Source organism: Notolabrus celidotus, chromosome 18 (assembly GCF_009762535.1).
Source record: "Notolabrus celidotus isolate fNotCel1 chromosome 18, fNotCel1.pri, whole genome shotgun sequence".
NCBI classification, from domain to species: domain Eukaryota; kingdom Metazoa; phylum Chordata; class Actinopteri; order Labriformes; family Labridae; genus Notolabrus; species Notolabrus celidotus.
In genome coordinates, this window is record NC_048289.1 from 25,078,608 (window position 1) to 25,104,678 (window position 26,071).

General features: G+C 40.0%; 1 long non-coding RNA gene across 1 annotated transcript; it reads right to left on the reverse strand.

Moving 5' to 3' along the window:
* Window positions 1–23,282: 23,282 nt before the first annotated feature.
* On the reverse strand, window positions 23,283–25,050 carry LOC117829765. The gene is made up of 2 exons (XR_004634691.1): window positions 24,527–25,050; window positions 23,283–24,268 (listed from the first exon to the last, which is right to left on the reverse strand). It is a non-coding gene; the product is annotated as an uncharacterized LOC117829765 (long non-coding RNA).
* Window positions 25,051–26,071: the final 1,021 nt, after the last annotated feature.

Sequence of the window (26,071 nt, forward strand, 5' to 3'; positions counted from 1 at the left end):
TGGTTTATTAAGAGGCATTTTGAACTCACTTTTGATGGCAGCTGCCATATTGGAAATGCTATCCCACTCTGACTTTTCGACCTTCTGCTGCCCGGTAAACAGCTACAACATGCCCACTAGTCAAATTTGTTGTGCAAATTTAAAATTTGAATTTAAATGCATGAATCCATGCCTTTAATATAATCAAAATGGATGAGTTATATGAAATATTCACCTCCCAAAACTTTGTGTAAATAAAGGGAATTGGTACTCAGAACAAAACTGTTGATAGTGAACGCTGCTGTAAAAGTTGTTTTTTAAACACAGCTGTTGATGGGGATTCCTTGTCCTTTGGAGCCACCCTCAAATGGACACTAGTGAAAGTGCAGTTTTTTTGCTTCATTTTTCAGCACCAGGCTAACTTGGTGAAACCACATGGGGTAGAAGTAAAATTTGGATTATAAAAAAGGTAATTATCCAAGTATTATCCAAGTCCATAAACCCCCAAAAATCCTCTTAAGAGCAGTTATTGGATGCCGTGTTGGTAGATGCCACAGCCTTGGTAAACATATTTGTTGTTAAGGAGGCATGAATTAATAATTCCCCACAAGCTTCAGAGCCACAAAACAAATTGGGTATTGAAAACAAACATTGAGAAGCACATTATTTTAATTAAAGTTTTATGCACCATGATAATAAGCACATCCACGGGTACCATAGCCTGCAGCCTCTATATAAAGTCAATTTGAAGAGCAGATATGAGGGACAGTTCACTCTCGCTGTTTTACTGAAATATTAGTGCATAACTGCTGCATATAAATGTGTGTGTAGAAGTGTGTATGTTGTGTTTGTGAGTGATAAGAAAGGGCAAGGTGGATGGGGACAACCAGGAAAGAGACTTCAGGCGGTGCTGCATCATTAGTCCACCAACCAGCCTGAGTACAGCTGAGAACTTGCATTATTTACAGGTCTGTAATATTTCCAACTCACTTGTGAGGTCTTTCCTTTTCTTTTTGTGACAATACTGGATTGTTCAACCATCCATACATCCATTGTTTTTCTGTCTGTCTGACCAGCCCATTTCACAAAAATCACTTGTGCTCAAGCATGAACTGAATAGATTTTTGTGGAAAAAGGGCAATGGTCAAGGTGTGACCGTACATCTTTGGTGAAAACAAAATTTCAGCTATGCCCAAAAGGCATGGCTTCACATTTGGCCCAAACAGTCACTTGAACTGAAGGAAACACTGGTAATGTTTTAAAGGTCGAAAGGTCAACGGTTCAGCTTCTTCAATAATTCATTGACTTTTAAGGATAAAGTTGTACCACAAGGTCAAACAGAATAAAATAATATAGTGTAGATTTTTTTTCCCAAAAAGGAAAAAGTCAACTTTATACCAACATTATTAACAGTATTTTCTCTGGATCTAATGACAGTGATATCAGAGGAACACCTGGAGGTAATGTCTTCAAAAAAGACTCCAATTCCAATTCAAAGTTCCTTTCTTGCAACAACTCTACCTCCCCGTTAATCTAATTACATCATAGACAAATCATATCTATCCATCCATCCATCCATCCATCCATCCATCCATCCATCCATCCATCCATCCATCCATCCATCCATCCATCCATCCATCCATCCATCCATCCATCCATCCATCCTTCAACCTTCCATCCATCCCTCTAGCAATTCATCCATGTTTTCTTATTCCTCCCTCCCTTATTCCATCCATCCATTCTTCTATTTATCCTTTCAACCTTTCATCTATCCATCCATCCATCCATCCATCCTTGCTTTCATTCGTGCCTCCCTCCCTCCATCCTTTTATTTATCTATTCAACCGTTCATCAATGCATTCCTGTTTCCATTCATCCAGCTTTCCTTTCATTCCTCCATCTATCCATCCTTTTATTTATCCATTCAATCTTTCATCATCAATCTATCAATCCATTCCTGTTGCCATTCATCCAGCTTTCCTTTCACTCCTCTATCCATCTATGCATCCATCCCTCCATCCATCCATCTTTCCTTTCATCAAACCATTAAACCATCCATCCCTCCCTCTGGACATTCATCCACCCTTCTTTTCATTCCTCTCTCCCTCTCTCCCTCTCTCCCTCTCTCCATCCATCCATCCATCCATCCATCCATCCATCCATCCATCCATCCATCCATCCATCCATCCATCCATCCATCCATCCATCCATCCACCCAGTCATCAATCCATACATCCATACTTCCATACATCCATACATCCATACTTCTATTTATCTATTCAACCTTTAACACATCCATCCATCCTCTGGCCATTCATACATCCACCCATCCATTTAATCTTTTGTCCATCCCTCTGGCCATTCATCCACCCTTCCTTTCATTCCTCTCTCAATCATCCATCCATTGAACCATTCGACCATCCATCCATCCATCCCGTATTTTATCCGCATTGATTAACTGGTGTCTGTAGACTGCAATGTGACTGGCTGATAAAGTCATTGAACAAAGAGAAGATTATTCCAGTTTGTCTTTCACTTTGAAACTCCAGCGGCCTCTGTGAATGGTGCATGGCTGAGTTTTAAGCGTTCTTCTTTTCTGACGGAACAAGTGAAGCAGAAATGACAGTCGAAAGGCCAAATGTTTCCAGAACATCACAACAGAATGTGCTGTTAATGAAAGCCCCTAATTGTGAATGAACCTCTGTGGCAACAAAACCTGTCATGAATATGCAGCGCTGCAGTCAGCCCAGTTTATTTAGCATACTAACAGGAGGACAGCTACTTGGAGCGGCTCGTGGCTGCGCTCAATAAGGACAAATGTTTGGTGGGTGCACAAATGTACCGCAGCCTTTTTTTACAGGCTGGGTGTAATGTGGATTTGTTGCTTCATCCATGTACTGATGTGTAGTGAGAGTAGAGTTTCTGTGTAGTGTATTAACCAGCTACTTAAAATGAGAACTGTAATTAAAAGGATGACAGCTTTATTAACACATGCAGAGGAGTGGAGTACTTGATTAGCAGAGAGCAGCTGATTTGCATTCTTGTGTGTGAGTGTGTGTGAGTGTGTGTCTGATCTGTGTGTGTGTGGCCTACCTCGCTCTTTAAAATTGGAAGTTTTGGATCTGTTTTCCCAGGACACATCATCCACAGCTGTTAACAGCTGTTATATTATTTTGTGCCTTTCTTAAAAATGTTTTCTTGTTGATGGAAATGAAAGTTGTTTCAAGTTAGTGGGTGGCCAGCAGTTTATGGTTATTGTACCTGGGGATAGAATGTTTTTTAGGGTGAGTTTATAATACCCTGTTAAATATTTCCTCAATGTTTCCCAATGTGGAATATCTTTAAAGTATTTCATCATCATGGGATGCTGAAAAGGTCTGTTTCTGTTCGCATGTAGCACAAAGGAAAACTGATTTTTCTTCCAACAAAGACTGGCTTCATTCATGTAATTCCAGATAAAATTTGATTTGTAGTTGCATTACCAAACGAAGATATGATATTATTTTAATTGAGAGAAGGGAACCCAAAGGACCTCGCTATTCTTGGCATGGTGACATTCAGCTAACATTCAGGTACTATTTTGATATAAATGAAATTGCAAAACCGCCTTTTATTTGCACAGGAATTCAGCCTCACATGTTTTTACATCTTAACAAACAGACGCTAATGGATTTTGGACTGTAGCGTCAATAAAGATATTCAAGGAGATTGTTTCAATCCATCCCAATATGGCCACTAATTGAGTGAAAGTTTTCACAATGACACCGGTGCAGTTGTTGTACAATCAATGTGTAAAAGGCCTTCATTCATTCCAACTTAAAAGACATAAAAGAATCAGTCACATTTTTATTAACCTTAACCAATTCTACCACTATCTCCTAAGCTGTGATGCTCTGATAAATGTGCTTCAGACAGTGCTAAAAGTGTTAACTATTAGTCAAAGTGTGCCCTGCTGGACAAATAAACCATTCCCACCTTTTTTTTCTCTGGAAGATTTGTTCAAAACAAGCAGTGACCTTCAGTGTTGAAAAATGAAGCTAATGCCAAAGAGAAAGCAGCTGTATTTTAACTGTATTTTATTATTATTTTATTGTATTTTATATTAAAAATTTTCACGTTGAAGAGTTGGAAGAGAGAAGCAGCATCTCGATTTTCCTGTATGTCTTAGTATATATAGTGAAAATTGACAATAAAAACCTTTGAATCTCGGATCTTGCAGTACCTTCAGCGTCCACTTGAGGCTGGCTCCAAAAGTAAAGGAATCCTCATTTACACCCTTATTAAATTGCCCATTTTTACAGCAGAATTACACATGTTTACAGCCTGGTTCAAAAATAGTTTTGACCTGGATAGCTGATTTCTTTATTTTAATAACACATCTGTTTTGAAGATATAACCACAGAGTTATGCTTATATTTGCATAATTAGTTGCAAGGCTAATTTGAGTAACAGGCAAGTGCAATGTAAATGTTTGCTAGAAGGCTTACTACCTGCCTCAGCCCCACCTTTATGTCTGTTTCTAGCTTGACTTAAAGTTAGGTTGAGTAAGCATTTTCAATATTGTGACCTCCAGGGTTTGATTTTAAAACACGCTTTTGAATTGAAAATACCCCAAGACAAAAGACCAATATGGATATATCGTGGTGGACCAATATCAGCCAAATAATATCGGCAAACTAATATATCTGTCTAGCTCTATTAGAAACACCTAATCCTTACTGGAAGTAAATAAAAGACCATTCAAAAAGCACTAAAACTTTTACTGGGCTTGTTAAACACTTCACTGCAAGGATCAATAGATCCCAACAAACAACATGAGCCTCAGTTTTCAAGGGTTGGGTCTTTTTCCGCCTCGTAAAATGCCATCAGCCGTACTTAGTAGATTGAAAGGTGCAAAATCGAACACACAAAGGAGTCAGACGGCTCCTTTGCGTTCCCTTCTCTCATTAATGTCTAAATGGTATAGCTGATGGGCTGGAGTGTGTGGAGCTTGGCAGGGCCCTGCTCTCTGGGACTCACAGCCATCACTTGGGCAGATGGCTAGAGGAAGCAGCTGTGACTAAGGGATATACAAAGGAGCCCAAGAGCTAGCTACTGCTGCAGTGCTGTGGCATCGACTCAACTTCATGACAGGTTGAGTGAAGTAAGCATTAGAACAATGAAAATATGGGGATGTAATTGCAAGAGTGTTTCCTTATTGTACCATACATAAAATGTTTCTGAAGTCACTGTTATGCAAACGATCAATACTGTGATTGTGAGAGTTAGAGCACTTTGTGTTCTGTTGGGGCTTTGTGAGAGCTACAAATGTGACTGAGATCAGAACATGAAGCAGAACGGAGCAGACACACACATCGTGCAAGATGAGGCGTGCAAAAAGGACTGTAAACAAACAAAACCTTACACCTTTGCATGTTTGTGTGAGGTTGTGGATAGCTTAACAAGTTCATTAAAGTTTAACTGCCATGAAAGTTACAAAACAAAGTCTTATTTCTCAGTTTTACCAATATTTTTACCCACAACACACTCTCTCTTCCCTTACTCTTTAAATCAATCAGGTTAAAGCTGCTCACTTTCCTTTGCTTGCCGCAGCTTTAAATTGAAAATATGAGTGTAGACCTGTGTTGTTGTTTTATTTAAGTTGTGGTGCTTTTTTGATCCTATCAAATGTAAAAAAAATAATGGATATTTTATTGTTTTAAAGCAAGTTGTATTGAAAAATATCAATTGACTTTAGAAAACATGGACATAATATCAGAGATATCACTTTTTGGTTTCTCAAGAGGCTTTATGCAGGCGATCAATGTCACCACGCTTACCCAACATAACTTTCTGTCAACATAGAAACTGACAAAGAGGTGGAGTTTAGGCTTTTAGCCGCCTGGCAAACTTCTACAATACACCCACCTGTTTGTCAAGTCAGCCTCACTCCTAAGTATGCCTTATTATGCCACTTTTTTAACCAGGCTATAAACATGTTTATTTATACTGAAAATTTGACATTTTAACATTAGTGTTGATGGGATCTCTTTTGCTTTTGGAGGCAGCCTCAAGTGGACATTTAGGGAACTGCCATTTTCACACTTCTGCATTGGCTTCATTCCTTAAAGCTAGGGTTGGTAGTCATGGAAAACTAGCATGAATTTGAATGCAGCATTTCCTCAATACTCAGTCTAACCCCTCCCCCCTCCCCTCGGAGCCACTCGGAGCTCCTCCAAAACGATGTACGCGCAGGAGGCGGGCAGAACGGCAGGACAGGATTTGATTGGTTTCATAAATTGGACCCTAAAGGCGGTGATTGGTTGGTGTTTTCCCAGGTTTACTCCGGCTGTAACACATTATGTATTGATTGCCATCAGGACATGAAGATAATTTTAACCAGTATAACAAAAAGTGTATCTAAATCTGACTACCAACCCCAGCTTTAAGACCTGAGGTTGTTGCTCAAGCTATAGTAGAATAAGGATAACGTGGCGAAGTCAGAAGCAATCAATGTCAGGCTATCAGACTACTTTGCAGATCACAGATGAACTCTTCAAACTAAACAACAAACAAAGACATACACCTACATGAAAAAATACTTTGACATTGGAACTCTTTAAAGCATATAACAGGTTTTGTGTTTTCTAAGGATTTGAAGTCTTTGTCAATCCTCATGAGTGTATGTTCTTTTTAACCTGAACACAGATTTGAGTTTTGTTCCAGAAAATGTATCTACAATGCTTTGTAACTTTTATCAGACTCTGAGTGTATTACCTTTTAACTTCTCACAAAAGTAAGATGAAAAACTATACAGACGCCCTGTGTCAAATACACCAGCTGTTCCACACCAACACATTGCAGGGCTTCAATCGCTCGCTTCTCCTTTCTTCTTATTTCATTCATTGAAGTCTTCAGAGACCCTCCCCCCAAAAAACCAATCCAAAATCTCCCGTCCATAAAAACTAACTTAACTAGCTTCCTCTGATATCTCCAAGCACCACAAATATAATCCGGGAAAACTTTAGGCTCCCTCCTCATCCCGGTTGATGTGCCGTTTGGCAGGAGCGATGCATAAGAATGAGCACTTAGCAGCGTTTGGAGTCCAACTGGGGGGGCCCAGCTTGAGAAATGAGCTGGCATTTGGAGATAGGCAGGCATAGACTGATGGAGTCACTCTGGGGGGTTCTGAGGGAGGTTTTCATTGCTTTTCTTGGGGGGTAAATCAAGCTGGATGGTAACTGGCTGGAGTATCGAGGGCTGGGAGTTCTGGGAGGTCTGGATTGGCATTAAGTTCTTCTTATCGGTAGCCTTCATTTTGGTTCTTGCTCTAATTTGTGTAACCATGGACGTCTGCATTGTTTTAGTTAGAGGGGTAAGATGCTGTAGCTCTCTTCATGGTTGACCACCATTTATTCTGATAAATGAAGTGAGACTGAACCTCCTAATTCCTGTAATGAGCACTACAGCTCCCTAACCAAACAGGCCTCAAACAAGCTAGCTCAGTTTGTTGTAACTTTGAGCTACCAGCAAGTACCAATCAGCTGTTTTTCTATGCTAGTTCAGTGAAATAAAAACTCAAAGGTTGTGACAAAGTTATAGCATTGTGGGAAATCAATAAATACACAAAATAATATGATGCATAACAGAATGGATAAAAATAGGTTTGATTATTTAGCATATATTAGCTTACCTGGTAAACATATAATGTAACAGAAATCAGTGTTGATTGTAATGCCCTCTCACTTCTACACAAATAAGATAAATAGTTAGCATTGTTTGCAGTAACTTTAAGTTGGCAGCAATGTCACAAAAGACAATGGTTATCACATAAAATGATCAAATACAATTCTGTATGGAAGTTAGCTTAGTCTGATAAAACTTTAAGCTAGCAGCAGCAGCAGATTAAAAAGAAGTGTTTTTTTATGCTAGTTTTTTGTCATAAACAGACTGTGACATGCATCATAACTTTATATAAAACAAAAATATACACAAAATAGTATAACTACTAGATGGATAAGGAAAGTTAGCCTTTTAAAAAAGACTAGCTTCATTGTTTAGCATGAATTAGCCTAAATTAATGGTATCTTACCTGTCCCACAGGTTAAGGCATCAAAAGAGCAATGGAGTCAAAACTTTAAGCGTAGAATGAAATCAAACAAACGTGAAGTAGACCTGATACACACATAGTGAAAAAGAACCTCTGTGTTGGTTCAACTGATGGCTACAGCTCTAATGTAGACAACATGCAAGTTAGCTTACTTTGCCATAACTTCAAGCTAGCAGCCGTGACACAGCTAGTTTGTTTGTTAGTTTTATTAAAATAAAAATATATACACAAGTTTTGACAGACATTCTGACAATGTGGGGAATACAAATGTTTACCCAGAATATGAAAAATAACACAACGGACAAAGTTAATGAATCTATTACAAATGATTAGCCCAAAAGGTAGCTGAAAGTAGCGCAAATACATGATGCATACCAAGGGCATAAAATTAACACCCGCCAAACACCAGTGGTGGGTACAAAAGTTGTTTGGCGTGTAAAAAAAAAACACACACCCTCCAGTGGCCGATCAAAAATTTTGTATTGCATGTGAGGTTTTGTTTTCATACTTTCGCCCATTTCTGCTGACTGTCAGGCTATTTTGACCCTCGCGGCGTGCTGTACTCGGGTTGTGATTTGGTACGTCGGGAACGGCGTGACGTCAGCTACTGGAGCTGTATTCATTCCCTTTGCTTGAAGAAGCATGGCAGGAAGAGCGTTTCGAGGAAGATGTGGTGACACATTCCCGGATTGAAGCCACCACGAACAAAAAGGATAAACAAAGAGGCAGGAGACGATCAAGAAGAGGAACAGCTAAAGCTAAGGCATGATTTTTTTATTTGGCTGGTGAAAAAATATTCTTGGCCGGTACGTTTTTGGAGGTCACTTGCCATATGAGGTAAAAAGTTAATTTTATGCCCTGCACATACCTCTCCAGCAAGGTAATTGAATAAAATGGCCCTGAGTGAAAAATATTCATTTGCCTTAAAGCATACCTGCATCATGGATATGGAGGATAAATCAGCTTAGATAAATGACAACCCAAAGAGGAAGAGGAAGAGGGAAGTCTCAGGCAGGAAACAGAAGAAAGTACCACAGAAGAAGAAATACAGGGAAGATGCCTTTTGGCTACAAAAGTAGAACATTATAAAGTTTGAAGGTCCTTGTTACATAGAAACTATGACAGTGAAAAGTAAAGCTACGTTTATAACCCTGAAGCATATTGATGCTGGATGATTTTCTACCTTAAAGTTCTGTCAATTTTCATGAAGTCCTCAGAGACGGAAATAGACATTCTGTTTGTATTTTCATGCTCAGGTATTCTGTTTGATTTAAAGATATACGGCTGAACAGAAGGAGAAACGGAAATAAGCAACAAACCTCCAAACTCCCTCAACAACACACATCACTTCTTTTATTTTACTTCCTCCTCTTTGTTGAAAGCGCAGCAGATGTTCCCCAAAAACACGATTGAAGTTCTTTTGGGGCCTTTTAGGATGACAGCGAGAGTTGCTCTGCTTGAAAAACAGCCATTTCTAATTAAGCATGCTTTCCAAATGAAGGGGTAAACAGAACCGGCTCCAAATGGTCGTCATTAGGGGGCTCGTGTTAGAACTCACAGGTTACGCCCCTCACTCTCATTAAAGCTGGTCTGCTCTCCACATACACAAATAATCAGACAAAACAAACCAGAGACTAGTGTTTATTTGTTGGCGTGTGTGTGTGTGAGAGCATTTATGCATGCATGTGTGTACATTGTTTTGTTTATGTGCTTGTGTGTGTGTGTGCCTGCCTCAGAGAAAAGCCTGAATCTCATTTACAGTCCGTGGGGTCACTTATTGACTGAATCAAACCCCCCTGACAGGGCCCAGACCGAATGGAGGCTTAACAAGATTACTGTTATATATAGCAGCGGTAATGGGAACCTCTCAGGAGATTCTGGTACTGCTGATTTGTGCCCCGCTACCCAGATTTGAGCATAAATGCCGACCATTCTGCACACATTCTGGCTCTCTCCACCGGGAAACTCCTGATGCATTACGGCTGCAACGGATCAATCAATCTACCTACTCCCAGCCCTCCCATCTCTCCATCTGACGCCTGCCAGGACAGCCATTCCTCCGAGGACAGAGCCTGAGGCTGTGATGCCCATGCATGCTTGTCCACCTCCAACACCAGTTAAGGAAATCACCATCTTTCTCCTGCACCGTGCACACAGAGTTTAAATCCAATCATGCAACATATTGTCGCTCTCCAGCGTCCCACTAGTCATGCCAGTTTAGGCAGAGGAGCTAAACAGAGGGGAGGAAGGAGGCTCGTGTACGAAAATGCGGCGCTGCCACGCTTGTTTTGATTAATGGACCTCTCTGTGCCCGTGAGTGACGAATTATCAGAAGGCTGGATGGCTCGTTCATCACTGTCAGCCGGTTCCTGCTGGTGTGGCGTCTGTAGTCCACCAGCCATACCTGTTACCATCTCGGCCTTATCGCTCCCACCTGGAACTGGAGATTCGCAAGAGAGGATGCTGGAGGAGGAGGCCTGAGGGAGCTCCAGGAGGTTATGGTGTAGCGGAGACGGTGTTGCAGTTATTGTAGAAACAGACCTTCACTTATCCTGAGATTTACTGCACGTTCATTCAGATAACTTGTGCTAAATGCCGACAAAGAGACATGATTATACAGCTTATCACATGGCTGCAGTTCATTTGGAGAAAGACAAGGGGGGGTGATAAGAGTCCTTCTGTCAAACAATTAACAGTACATGGGGGGTGGTGGGGGGCTGGGGGGTTTGGTAGCACATATCTCAATCAGAGTGGATGTCTGGGCTTCTTTAACCCTCCTGTTATGTTCGTTTATTTGGAACAGCAATAATGTTCCTGGGTCAATTTGACCCCGGGCATAATCAATTATCCAAAAGTGTCAGAATCCCAAAAAATCCCAATAAACATTTTTTTAATCTAATTTTTTACTCCATTACTAACCATTTAAATCAAGATTTAGTCCATTGGTGTTCTTTAATTCTCACAGATCATGGTTCAATGAGGATAACTCACTTGATTTTCATTTAAATTAATGTTAAAACTTTTTTTTAATGTACATTGGAAAGCCCTAAATATAAATACAATAGTTTTACATGACATTGATTTTTGTTTATTTTATTTTAAATTTTGAATTTTTTTATTTTTATGAAGTGATGTTGATAAATTAACATGAGACTCCTCTTCTGTCACACGCTGCCCAGATTTTTCTGCTGCATTTAGCTGGTTTGGAAGGCATGTATTACCTAAAATAGACTAAAAAGGGTCAATTTGACCCGCAACATAACAGTAGGGTTAAGTGAACAAGGTCCTGGATCCAATGAAGTGCTTGGCAAATATAAGTCAGAACTCCAACTCCGGGCACTTAAATAGAAAGACAACAAACAAACAACATGTTTGAAAGAGCAGTTGGTTGTGTAATTCCACTTTTAATGAATATACAATCTATCGCAATCAATCATTTTTATATCTGTAGACCTGGTGACTACAGATGAAAATGTGCCTTATGGCTAACTCTGGCATATTTACATGGATGCTATGCTGACATGTTCATTAATATGCACTGCCCCTTTAAAATAAAAAATGGAATGTTTAAAATTCAAATGTTTAGCATTTCTAAACAGTTTTAAGTCTATATTCACAACGTTAAGGAATTTTTAGCAGTGTTGATTTGTGAATCAAATTCATGCAATAAAATGTTTTATCTGATCTTGATTTTCACATTTATTGTAGTTCAATTTTATTTTTTTTATTGCATTTATATTGCACCTTTAGTTCTGCACAAGGTGCTTCACAAGAACAGACATCTTCTAAACACAGACAGCATAAAAACAGACATTGTACAGTTCAGAGGAAACGTTATTGAAAGGGAAAATAATACACTATTGGAATAGTAAGGTTAAGGTTAAGGCTAAACACAAATGTAGCTCTAGCGAAAGTTCAGACAGGAAGACTATAAAAGCAATCAAAATAGTTGTTTAACTCTCCTCTCCCTCGTTCAGTAGCTCACCCGCTTCCATCTGCATGCTCCGGAGCTGTCATTGGTTAATCAGTGGCGGCTGTCATCCAATAGCTCAGCGGCACGCCCTTATCGTCAGCCTATCAACTTTCTGCTGTCTTTTTAAATGTGTCTCTCTCTCCAGCTAGTTCCTTCTTGCATTGATGGTGCGCACCCCTCCATCTCCCCATCTCCACCTGGTCTCTGCAAGTCTTCAATTCCTAGAATTCATCAACCACCACGACCAGTCTGGACTCTAGGGGTTTTTTATCCCCAAATTATTCCATAGAGTCCTTACGCCAAAGATTTCTCTCAAGTTTCATTATTCAGTAAGTTGTAATACATAACCTTTAATTTTCAAACTGTGCCTCTCCTGATTGAATTAAAAGTAAGGGAATAAAAGTAGTAAGATAATAAAGATAAGTAGTTTAAAATAAATAAAACAAAACATTAGAATAGTATAAAACATTAAAGTAATAACATTATTAAACCCAATATAAAAGCCAGATTATAGTAATAATTCCAGGTGGTTTCACTCAGTTAGGAACCTTCCTCACCTAAAAGGACTCTTGGAGTGGACCCTCAGTCTCACAGCCTGAGGCAGAGCTCGGCCTCTTCTTAAGCAGGAAGAGAGTGCTTCAGCAACGGGGATCTTATCTCTGCTTTTGCCCGGCGACACTCAGAGCATAAACACCAATTAATAACCGAGACTGACAGAGAGCTTCTCTGCCTCTGTGTGTAGTGACGAGGCGTATAGAGATACAGATGGAGACAGACGCTATAGACACACACACACACACAACAAAAAGTAAAGAAAATCTATTTTCCATTTCCACGATCTGTCTCTTTGTCATATTTCCTCTCCCTCGTCTCTGTCTCTTGCATCCTCTCCCACCTGGTAAAGTAATTGTTGTTGCTTTTTCGAGTGAGGTTCAATCTTTTGACCGAAGCCGAGCCGATGATGGATGGGGAGTGGACAGCTGTCGACAGGCAGGAGGGACAACGGGGCAGCAGGCACCCCGACGGAGACACACCTAATTCCCAGGTCTTATTTTGTCAATAAACAGCAGCCAGTGGCACTCAATTAGAGCGCTTTATTGACTATGCTGCCTGGCCTGTGTCAGATGTCAGCCGTTGACACAGCAGGAAGCCCAACTCTGACACTTTCTCTAAGATTACAGGAAACAGAAAAAAAATCAAAAGAAGAAGCAGCAGCAGAGGAAATAAATAAAAGAGGAAGGAGGGGAGAGACAGGTGAGATTAGAGGAGATAAAGTGGGTGAATGAGGGCAACACTGCTCTTTAAAGCGCTCAGGTTGTTCTGTCTCGTCGGGGGCCGGCTCAACGTGTGCTCAAAATGTAAAAATAAAATAAGAATCACATATGCAAATACTCGCAATAATTGGCAGCCTTCACTTTGTTGTCTTTCATGTTTATTCTCGCCACAACACAAGTCAGGATGAAAAAAGAACTATCCTCCTCCTCATCTCTTTCCTGAGAGCGAACAAAATCCTCTAACCGGTGTTTGTTTTCACTCGTCTCTGCTGCAGTCTGTCGTCTTTTGTTTCACTTCAAACGCCGCAGCATTGTGTGTGTGTGTGTGTGTGTTTTTTTACCTTCCTTCCATACCGGCGGAAACAAACAGAAACAGCAGCTTAGCCGGCTTTCCAAAGTAATTGGTTTGGAGTCATTCCTTGAAGAGGCTGCATTTTTTGACACCCTGATGCTTATTTATTCCGGCTCTCTATCTACAGTCTTTAAAACAATCGAAGAGAATAAGACAAGTGTCTCTTTAACCTGCAGGTAAACAAACTGGTGGCACTGGAACTTAAATCCTGTGGATTTTGAACAGAGGAAAGTGAAACGACCCGACATGGTGCTGGAAATTGTTGAGTTCATGAGCATTTTAAGGAACATTTTGGTACATTAATCTCTTCTTGTTCCATCAGAACTTTCACGAAAGTTTGAAGTATTAAGTTAGGGAAAAAACAACGGGCCTCATTCGCCAACATCTGTTATAGATTTTATTTTAAGTTTGCTCTTCGGAAGGTTTCGAAGAGAGGTGTAAATGCCGATGTCAGACTAAAGGATCTTTCTGTCTCAGATTAAGTGATCACAGAGCCGTAAATCCGTTCTGTGACTTGACTGACAGACATGACAGACTACATGATGGTACACGAGCAATCATCATAATCATAGAGATGACTTTGGAAGGCAGAGGTGCTGGACTGCCAGACCCAGAAATCCAAAAGGCAGGGTTTCTTCCCACCTCAGGCTCAGGGGCATGTCCAGAACTTTTTGACTGGGGTGGCCCAACTGAGGCTCTCACATAGGCAGGGGTGGCCAGTGCATTTACAAATAGATAACATTTACCCTTTCTGTCTCCACAACCTACTTTCATTCAAGTATTAAACAGTTGTTGTATTCCTTTTGACTTAAAAGAAAAACATGACAAAGTGGCATAAATCTTCTAATCTTAATTCTTTAAGGGCTTACAAAAGACGTTTTTCAAAGTCACATTTGAGGGCACTAATAAAGAAATCTACTGTCAGCCTTTTAACTCATCCCAAATTATAGATTTTAACAGAAATCCCACCTCTGACAAGGGAAACAGCCAATCATAGTTTAGGATTTTGGGGTGGCGCCTGGGGTGGCCAATTGGATTTCAAGGGGTGCCAGTGCCACCATTGGCCACCCCTCTGGACACATCACTGCTTAGGCTTCGGTATTCCACTAACGCTCATGGAAGGGCATGGAGCTCCCAGAACAGTATTTTTTGCTGTTTCCTGCTCTGTTCTATATTTGCTGATGCTCCCCCTGCCAGGTTGCTGAAGTGCGTCATGATTAAGTTTTGTTTCTGGCCTTTATTTCTCTTCATTCAGTCTGTCGTGGTAGTTCTTTTGACGACACATCATTAAAGCAGGGATGTTGTTGCCAGAGCACAACAAACTTTTCCTCTGACTTCATCATTCTTTTTTTGCTTCACCATTTTGTTTGTTTATGCTAGCATCTTTTAAAACTACACAAGATAAAGCGATTGATTTTTAGGTGATCTGGCTGACAGGTCCCGACACACCCCACAGCTGCCAGATCAGGCTATAACTGCTTAAAACATGTAGTCCGACCTCTTATAAGAGACATCTAATGACTACAGAATATGTTTTAAGCATGATTGTTGCCTGATCCGGCAGATGACGTGTCTGCTCTGTAGTGTGTTAGTGAACAATCAAAGCCACATCTGGGACGATTCACAACCTCCCAAGAGGAAGTCTATCATGTTTGATGTTTCTGTCTTCTGCAACCTTTTCTGTCACGAATAAGTGAAGGTCACGAGTGTAAAACTAAAAATGGTGAAGCGGAAGAAGTATGATGAAATCGGTGCCGCAAGATGGAGCAATCAGACGTAGGAAAAGTTTGTCAAGCTCTGAAACAACATCCCTGCCTTCATGTGTTGTCTGGAAACTGTGACATGAGAAGTAGCAGATGAATCGGCAACCTGGTGAGTAAGTGGTGTTGGTATTTTACAGGTGTTGTCTCACCCAGCCCCCCAACCTTCCAGCATCATCATGTCAAATGTGAAGATTAGCAATCTGTCATGTCTGTCTGCATTATTTGTGCAAATTGTAGCCTATATTATTGTTCCATGTTTCAAACGTATACCCAAAGGAAAAATTTTACTGCTCAAGGCTTTCTCTTCTAAGTCTCAGGAGACAAAATTGAGATTCTCACTTCAGCCTCATTGTATCCACCCCTTTAATTGTAATAATCGGGCTAAATCTGGTCAGCTCTTTTTGCGGCCCATACTTTAAATAAATGGTCTGTCATACCTGGTATGAAATCTCTATCTTTTGCAATTTCTCTCAAATCTACTAAATCTTTGTGAAGTGGTTTTGTTCTCAAACAGACTTGTAAAGGAAGGACCATATTGTGAAGTCAAAGACGAGATCATTTGACATCTAAATAGCTGATCTTGCAAGTGGTTCAAATGTTTTAATGAGAATTGCAAGTTTGTGGACAATTACATTGAAATCTTAATTTTGCAGGGCACTATAAATGTTCATGAAAAGATGAGCTCAGGCTCTTTCTTTGCTCCATCTGAGCTCAACTTGAGACACAAAAACTGAGTCTGACAAAAACAAATGGATGAGGTTAGATTGAGACAATTGAGAGAGCTCCCTGATTTCTCCACCTGAGCTCAAAAGGAGTCACAACACTTGAGAAATACCTGAGAGTCATTTCAGGTTTTGACCAGATCTCCTTTTGAACTAAAGGGAGACTAAGCTGATACTTTTTGAAACTTTTTTTCTGGAGGCAAGAATGAGAAACAGGAGACATAAGCTTTAAGGCTGATTTATACTTCTGCGTTGAATCAACGGCGTACCCTACGCCGGAGGTCCATGTAGCTCCCGTACCTACGCCGAGGCCTACGCACGTAGCTGACGTGCACCTCCTCCAAAATGTAACTCCCCGTAGAGCCGATGCGGACCGCAAGCTCTGTGATTGGTCCGCTCAGCGGCTTTGTATTTCCCACGTTTACAACACTTCCGGGATCCCGGACATCGGCCGCACATCGGCCGTGTATTTCATTTCCTCCTCTCTATTCTTCATGTAATCATGTCTGTATGATAAACAGCAACATGTATCAGCTGTAGATTAACAGAACACGCTCTGAATCTCTGTGGAAAAGTAAACAGAGATCGTAGCGGGACCGGAAGGAGGCGACCGGCTATCAGAGAGACCACACTGCCCTCTAGTGTTTCGCCGGAGAATTGCTGCGCGACACAGACACACCGACGCACAAGTATGTGGGGCTCATGTCTGCGTCAGCCCCTGCTGCGTAGGGGAGACGCAGAAGTATAAATCAGCCTTTAGTCTCATTTTGCTTTCAAACAGATCTCATTGTTGTCTAGGAGACATAAATAAAACACTTTTGAGATCTCCTCTCTAAATCTCTTTACCTCTGGGTAGGGCTACATACATGGTCAATAAAACTTGTTCTGATCTGATTGGGATGTTTTTTAAATTTCTGAATGTTAAATTAGGCATCAAACTTATAATGTCAGGTCTCCAAGGCGCTATATTCATATATCATACATCACAAATAGAAAACAGGCACAGCTTACACCAACTGGTCACTAAAATGAGAGTCCTCTCTCGGTCAATTCGTAACAACAACTACGGTCTCAGAGAGTAGCAACTTGTCTGTATAATGAGACCAAAACAGTGACACCTCCCTGTGGTGCTACCTGGTAATGCAGAAGTATTACAACAGCCAGACTGACTGTTACACACTGCATGATCAAACAAAAAGTTGACTACGATAAAAGCACATAAAGTGTCTTTTAATAACATGCCTAACGTGCCTATGAAGCACCTTTTCCTCGACATTCAACTTCTTAAATTCAACTTTGCAACATAAGGTCAATCAGTACTTTAACAGTGGATCTAGTTAGAGCATAAGTGTTGAAGGAAAAGTTTGAGTAATAGCAGATTTGTGGCTCAGACCGGCTGTATCACAGAATATTGATGAGTGTAGTAATTGGACTGTTTTTAAAAAAAAATAATTTTCGTATTATAACTTTTAAAGAAAAGGGTAGCTGAGCCATTTTGCTAAATGTTACCCCTGTAATTTGCAAAGGGGAATGGACTTAATGGTAATAGGTTTGGCATTTTAAGGCTACTACTTATAAAAGAAGGGAAACAGGACCACGAGAAAAACATGTTGTGCAGACAGAATCAGGCCTTTCATTTCTGAATCAAAGCTATGCTGGGGGACTATATATTATTAGAATATTGGATTATCGCTAATAATGTTGAATTTAAATTTTCCTTTAAAGCTCCCATGTGGAGATTTAAGCTAGTTGGGACAGACCAAAATGTATATCTCTTCATGTCCTATGAAAGCAAAAAAGACAGCTGAAAAGGAGAGTGACTACTTCTATATTGTTATTTTGAATGTTGGAAACCACTGGTGGGGGGTAGGTGTCAGACCAAGTGATGAACTCCACACTGCTGACACAGCCTTTTCCACATGTTCCAGCAAAGATTCTCAATGAATGATACGCTTGACATTTTACACTAACAGAACCAAAGCAACAAAGACTGCTTTGTCCACAGGGGGCGCCAAAATCAACACTAACTGAAAGTTCCTTACTGGAGCTTTAAATAGGTATGTGCCTGCTCTGTATCTGTGAGCTCTTAACCCTTTGGAACCTCTAATTTCCCTTACTTACACTTTGATTCTTGAGAGTGAAGACTGTGAGGTCTAACTTCTTTGCTACTCTGAGGATGAGATATCCTTACTAAAGGCTCAAAACATAAACTGTTGTTGTACCAATGGAAAAAAAATGTCCCAATGCTCCCACAAGCACAACACCAGGTGTTCCATCACTCCATATTTCATCCACTAATTTATCCTTTTTTGTCTGTATTTTTTCAGCTTCTTTTCATGTCTTTGGAATGAGAAACAGTTGATCATCATGCACATCTACTACATCTGGTGGTCCTTTTTTAATTCCTGCATTTATGCCTGCTTTTTCTATATGGATTGTCGAGAGTATTTGTGTTGCTGCTCTTAGGACATCTTGATATAAAGAGCTATTATATTATCTATGAGATGTCTGCTGAAAAAATAACATGTCATCCCATACTAAGCAATATGTTATACAATCCACACTTTTCTACCACGAGGGCCACATCTCTAAACTTGTGCAGGATTCCCATACTTAACTCTCCCTTAAAGCAACATTTGCATTGTGTTTTAATTATGACTATTAAAAATGCATCTATCACAGGGAATGATATGAAGGTGATAAAACATGATGAGGTGTCCCAAAGATAATGGATGCAGCAGAGGCGGAGCCACTCCTCTTCATCATCTCCTCCACTGAGCTCATTATTTCTTCATGTAGCGACTCGGGACATTGCACCTCTTGTGCACATTTAATAAGCACTTAGAAAACTTCAGTTTCTTTTTCTGTAACTTTGCAAATTTGGGTTCTTATTTTTTTAACCACTGCAACTCATTTAAGTAAGAAAGTAAATATCTATTTGTTTATTTGTATTTATTCATTAACATAGTTAATCTGTTAAAGTTTGGGGATTTTAAAGAAGCCTCTTTGAAAACGTTTCCTTGTGTAACTTTGCACAATTTAAAATGCATAAAGACTTTGAATTCAGGCCATAACTGTTATTGATATTTTTAAACTCATCTCTTTTTTTTCGACTGAGTAAAGGAAAAGGGAAAAAAAAAACATGAGCTCTCAAAAATGGCTCAGCTGGTCTCCACTTAACTCAACAGGGATCTAGTAGCTTTCATGATCTCATTAGGATCATTAGCACACAGCATGAAAAGCTGCATCTGCACAGACACCCAACAGATGGTTCTGCTCCAAATGCCAAAACTGGCCAGTGGTTCTTGTTTCCAGCAGGTGTGTGGCCTCATTTGCAGCCTCTCACTCACCTGTTGGATGCATAGAGGACAGAAATACCATAACATGTGGTGACTTACTCAAATTGTATTAAGATTGCAGTTTAAAAAAAGAAAAGACATGAACAATGGGAAAAATAATTGACAATTTTTATCCCTTAATATATGTATACTTCAAGTTACCTTTAGAATCTCCGGGACATATTTCCTTCATCAGTCTGCAGTTTGGAGAAACATTAAAGCTGCCCTAAGTTATATTTTTGGCCACTTGGATTAACTTCAATCTGAAAACCCAACTGTATGTAAAAATACCTCCCTACAAACTTCACACAAAAGTTTTCTACAAAAGTCAGAATTTAAACAAGTGCTGTCAAGGAATTAAAAAAAATCACATTATTAATTACTGGCCCTCTCATTTATAAGTCACAACTAATCACATAGATTATAAAATTCTGTGTCAGCAGCGCCACTTTTTAACACTTTTCTCCCCCACTGTGTCATAACTATGCATTTAGGGAAACAGCGGTTCACTATTAAGTAGATAAACCTTGTGGAGTGCTGGATCAATCTAAAATACTCTCAAATTTAAGAGGGGCTTGTGGGAGTCTCAGTGAATGGGTCCATCCCTACCTCACAGCTAAGTTACTGTAGGCTAAGCTTGTGGTTAGCACTTTGTTGTGTTTTTTTTAAGGATGGGGTTTTTTGGGGGGCATTTTTGCCTTTATTGGATAGGAAAGCTGGATAGAGAGACAGGAAATGTGGGGAGTAGAGAGTGGGGGAACACATGCAGCAAATGGTAGAGGCCAGGAGTCGAACCTGTGACCACTGCGACTATAGCCTCTGTACATGGGGCGCCCCGGTTAGCAGTTTGGTTTAAAAAATGGTACTAGATAGAGCTACACACCTGCACAGGAACTCAACATTGCTGGACGCAGTAGAAGTCTTCACACAGGAAGACAGTGAAAGCCCTTTCCCTTTCCAGGCCCCCTAAATTAGTCAACTTCTGCATCTTTTATTTCAGATTTTACAGTATTTATAATGTGAGAAGCATTGCTTTATAGGCAGATATATTGGATTACTCTATTTCTAGATGGTAGTTACTAACTTCTACATTTTAATTATTCTCTATTTTCACCTTATTGAAAGATGTATGATCAGGGATTTATAATGACAAAGTGTGGTTGATCTCTATTATTATTTTTTTATATATCATTCTTTAACTGTGATGGATTGATCAAAACTAACACACTGATTTGACACCCCTATGTAATAGAGTATAGGAACATCAATTTCAGTTTTTGCAGCCATCAAATGCAAGCAAAATACCCCCCTTTTTTTCTTTTACCTCTGTTTTGGTCTCCACCACCTCCAAAGTATCTTTTCAGCTTCTAGATGCTCGACTCCCTGCTTCAGTTATTGATTCAACTTCGTTGTCCTGCTATTTATAGCTTTTTGAAACAAAATAAAGGACATGTAAGAGGCCAAAAAGGCTCAATGGAGCTGAGGAAGATGTAGAATTGTGTCAATCTTTTCAATGTGTTTGATTTGAAATTAATTTGAAAAGTATTTATTTATCCCCCTTGAGATGTACCATCTCATTTTCAAGGGGGTTGACCCACTCTCTTGAAAGATGGTGGTAGTCTGAAGGCAGTATCAGGTTGAAGGAGCTGCAAATTTGGATGAATGTGTACCGTCTGATTGTGTTACTGAATTATTTATTGTAAAAAGCAGTGCGATGGGCATTTGCAACAATGCAGGTGTTGAGTTTAAACTATATTCAGAGATTGTCTCCCACCAGCTGAAGATGTGTTAAAAAGGCTGGATTTTTATGGCTTGTGAAGTTGTACTCATTTTATTAGGGATAAAATTCATGGTCAGGGTGAGGCAGTAATTACAGTCACTGGACCGTCTTTGCAAACACTGCTGCTCAGAGTCGCCTTTAGAGCCAATACTTTATCCCCAAATATTGTCACTGCATCTGAGTTAAGATAGAACAAAGCCCTGTGGCTTTCAAACACTGTTCCAAACTGGGAGATGTCCAGGCGTACAGGTTGGGACTTGCATGGGGAGTAATTCTTTGAGAGTATTAGGCAAACAATTTAACTGGGAGCCATGTGCCAAAGTCACAAATGAGCATCAGCTGCAGCCAAGTGGACATACTCTTTGCCAAGCTGGACTAATTATAGGGCGAGTTTGGCCAGCATGTTCAAATGATTTATGATAATGAGGATGACAATAAACCTGCTATTTTCAAACTGAGGGTCTGACCGTGGTGTGTCAATTTCATCTGCCCTTTCTGTAACATGGCTGGAGAGAGAGCGGTGGATACAGGAGGGTGCAGGATACTTTGTGTTAGCTCTAAAGTTCACTCCTCACACACCCACTCGAGGGTTTGTCTCCGGAGGCCCTTTCAAGTATAATACGGCAGAATACGCCTCATGAGAAGTCGTGTCTACCTTGTGTTTCTAAGAGTCGAATCCTCTACTGGTGCCTGTCTGCTACTCACAATACTAGTGTAAGAAGCACTGACAGAGTTCTCGCCTCATCACCTCTGCCAATTAGGCACCAGGTGAAGACTGGAGTGGATACAGGGGAGAAAAGAAGTGGGGGAGGAGAAGGGAACAGAGAAAATCAAAGACAAATCCCTGTTCCTGATTAGCACTGGAAGTCAGGGACGAAAGTGCAGCCAATTAGAATCCTAATACATGAAAATTAGAGCTGTCAGTTATTCATTCTTTTAAATTGTGATGAATCACATGACTGTCCATAGTTAAGTCACCATTAATCGCACACTATTCACATGTTTTAAATGTAACTTATCATGTTTTTAATACGATTATCAACATGGGAATAGACAAATATGCTTACTCTTTGAAAATGTATGATTTTTTTGATGTGATTGCAACAGTCCAACACAATGTATATACTGTACTGCATGTTAAAAAATATGCTACAAGCATAGCATAGCATGGCAAACTCAAACCAAGCAAGCTATAACAGATGAGCATATTGACCAGAGTGTAACATAACTTAGTAATACTTACACAATGTAGTGTCCAACTTTATCATTTTAAAGGTTAACTAAACTTACCATGTTTTTTTAAGCATCTCAACACAAAATGATGAACCTTATGCATCACAACAGACACATAATACAACAAGTAGATTGGTCAGTTAAATTTACCAGTCCTCAAAAATCATTCCCTGGATCCTTAAAACAACTAATCTCACACAGTGTAATTGTGTCTCACCACACATGGGGAAATTAAGGCCACACTGGATAGCTTGTTAGGTTGACGCCTGGACAGCTTTGGGAAGAGGCTCTTTCATCAGATGTGTGCTTGTCCAGCAAATGGTATCTGAGACATCTACAGTAAATGCAAATAACTTTTGTCTTGTGGAGAGAACTATCTGGCAGGGCTTTAAAGCTGAATTTTCCATTCCAAAGACCCATTTCTTTATCCATTTCTACTCAAGGAGGTTTGTTTCTGCTCACCATCCACAACTGCTTTATTACAAGTTGTTAGCAGAAGCCCTCCAATGATAGCAGGTTAGCATCAGAGAGTTACAGTCAACATGGAGAAGATTTCCACAGTTTATTCTATAGAACTCAGCATTGGCCATACAAAGCCTGGTCTTGTAGAGTCTTTTTATACAAGGTTCGAACCCAGTCCAGGGCCAGATGTGGACTAAGTCCGCATCCTAAAGGCTACAACACTTTAATATTTCCAATCTATCAGTGTTGTTTTGTTCTCAGTTGAAGTCTTAGAGTCTACAAGATTATCTTCAGGAAACACATCAAGGCCTGCATAGTTGAATCAGAGAGCTTTATTCTTCTTCATATTGTTCTTCTCATGTGCATCATCTAACCTAGGTCCAACATTCCCTACTATCCCACAAGCAACCCTGTACCTTTTGTTTCTAGTCAGTGAAGCCTTCCCTTGACCTCTGCTCTAGTAAGTTCTTTCTTTAGTAAGACTGCAATTACTTTAATTCACTGAAACATTCCAACATAGCCACAGTCTCAACAGCGCTAATGTTCACTAATCATACACGAGCAGTAGAACATACTGTATGTTTAACATGCACCAACTCGTCACAGATGAGAGTCAGAAAATAACAACATGGGGTCTCATGAGAACAAAACAGAATAGAGGCTCCCCTGTGGTGCCGGTTGGTACTGCAGTTAAAATACAACTGCCAGATTTTGAGGGTCATATCAGAGACATACAATGCTTATTAAAGATCACATAATTTGTGTGCGTTAATCGAGCATCAGTGGCTTAAGAAGAAATTTGCGTCAATGTGTGACTAACGCATTAGCTTTGACTTATGTAGAATGAATGTGGCTGATGTTACCTTATCTGGACACAAACTGTTAAAACCTCAAACCACAAAAACAGATTATTTCCATCTTTATGCTGAACTGATAACTTTCCCCCAAGTTTCAAAACATGTAGTTATAACATTGTTAGCATGAACCATTTTGACCACAATGACCGTGACGTGACATTCTTGTATGTGACCGCCTTAAGCCCAACATATCCTGTTTTTAAATGTTCATCACACTTATGATGCTTTTATTTTCATTATTCCGAGACATCATTTCAAAGTTACATCATTTCAAAGTTATGGTGTGGATATGATAGGTTGCATTTACAGCTGATGTGAACTCTATAAGAACCTGCTGTTCCTTCAACAGTGTTGGGGAAATGAGAAAACTTGATTACCAAATCAAAGCTGGAATAAAAGTTGCAGGACAGATTGTTGAGTGTCTGTTGTTCTGAGGATGTTACGTCCTGGAAATCATTTCATGTCATCCAATTTGGGTGGTGGATGAAATCAAATTGGAACGGGAGGCAGAGGAGAGAAACAGAGGGTAACATAACTATAACAAGTTAATGTAACATTGCACACAAGGAGTCTAAATCCTCTTTTCTATTCAACTCATTATCAATAACCAAATCTTGTAAACATGCTGTATAATTTGACTCAGTGTGTCTCTAGAAGCTGTATTTATGTGGCCTTAAGGTTTGGAACTATTTTGCTTTGCTAACCTCGTGACCCTTCCTCGCTGCAGACCAATTGAAACACTATTGCAATTCTTTCCAGTCAGCCATTGCCACTTGTTTCCACTTCATTGTTAGGACGATGGGTCAGAGCTGTGTTGCAGATTAACTCTGCAAACAAATAAGAAAAGGCAAGTGTGCGGTAGCCGGGGTTGGGGCAAATCGATAGGGTCAAACGAGGATGGAAAGCAACAAGAGCGTCGCAGAGAGAGAGAGAGAGAGAGAGAGAGAGAGAGAGAGAGAGAGAGAGAGAGAGAGAGAGAGAGAGTGAGTGGAGGGAAACAGCAGGACGGAAGTGAAGAGAGCTGGAGGTAATCAAGTGAGCCATCAGCTGCATGTTAAACCCAAAGAAACCGTTTTTCCCCTCCGGGAAATGATTGTTCAGGAGCGCAGCGAGGGCTCATCTCCTCTGACTGAAGCCTGTTTTATGTGTCCCTCCCCGGTCCTGCACGCCAGACCTGAGGGGGAAGAGAAGAAGAAGAAGGAGAAGCTCAGAAGTTGTGATTTATTGATTCAGCTGCTCTGGTTGTTATGTTGGTTCTTCTTAAGCTCATTTACTTACTGTAAAAGTACAAACTGGCATCAAACTGATTGTTTTTCCTTTCTTATGCTTTGAAGCACCTCACTGAGCCAAATAAAGTAAGATAGTATTCTCTAAGACTGTGATAGCTCTGAAATGTCAGCCTTTTTACAAGAAAAACAACATATCTTTCACAAAATTACCCCAAAGGACCCATTGGAATACATGCAATTTGCTTGAAACTATTATGAAATACAATTGCACATATTTTCTCTTTTGAAAATCCAAATATTTTCCTTTAATTTCTATCACTTCTCTGCAATGTTACAGCTTCAAACAATCAAACACTACAGTGAGAATTGGAAGACTGAGCAGGGTGTCGTTTCTGCAAAAGCCCAGAGCAGAGGCATAAATTCAATTGAGGTGAAATTCTGTTTGTGGCCTAAAAAACAATGAGATGGGCCTTATTAAGTGAAAATGGGGGAAACAGTGAGAGTGGAAAAGCTCTTCCAATTGCATTAGGTCCGGATCTGGGAGGGCTGGTGCAATAATGGCACAGAAGGCCGGGTCAGATTACAACAGAGTGCTAAAGGGTTTAGCAGGCAAGGAAGGGGCCCAGAGAGAGCAGGGAAGGTGGAGACGGGGAGGCTAAACAAAAATTATGAAAGATAGTGGAGGGATAAAAATTGAGTGAATGGGAAATAAAGGTAGAAATGGGAGTAGTTAGAAAAGTTGCGAGTTTGAACTACAGAGTGATGTTGGAAAGTGTTATGGAGAATACTGCCAGGCTTTCTGTTTGGCCTGCAAATGTCACATCAACACCCCCGTTTAATTAACAGCTCTTTAAATATCCACAATAGTACTGTTGTCATTTCAGACTTCACATTCAGGGTTTGATAATTAAATCTTGTTATAATGCTGCACTGCAATGTATAACGCAATATATTTGAAGTAACATATTGTGACAAATGAGTGCTATTTCTCAGCTTCTCAAATGATAAGGAACTTCAACT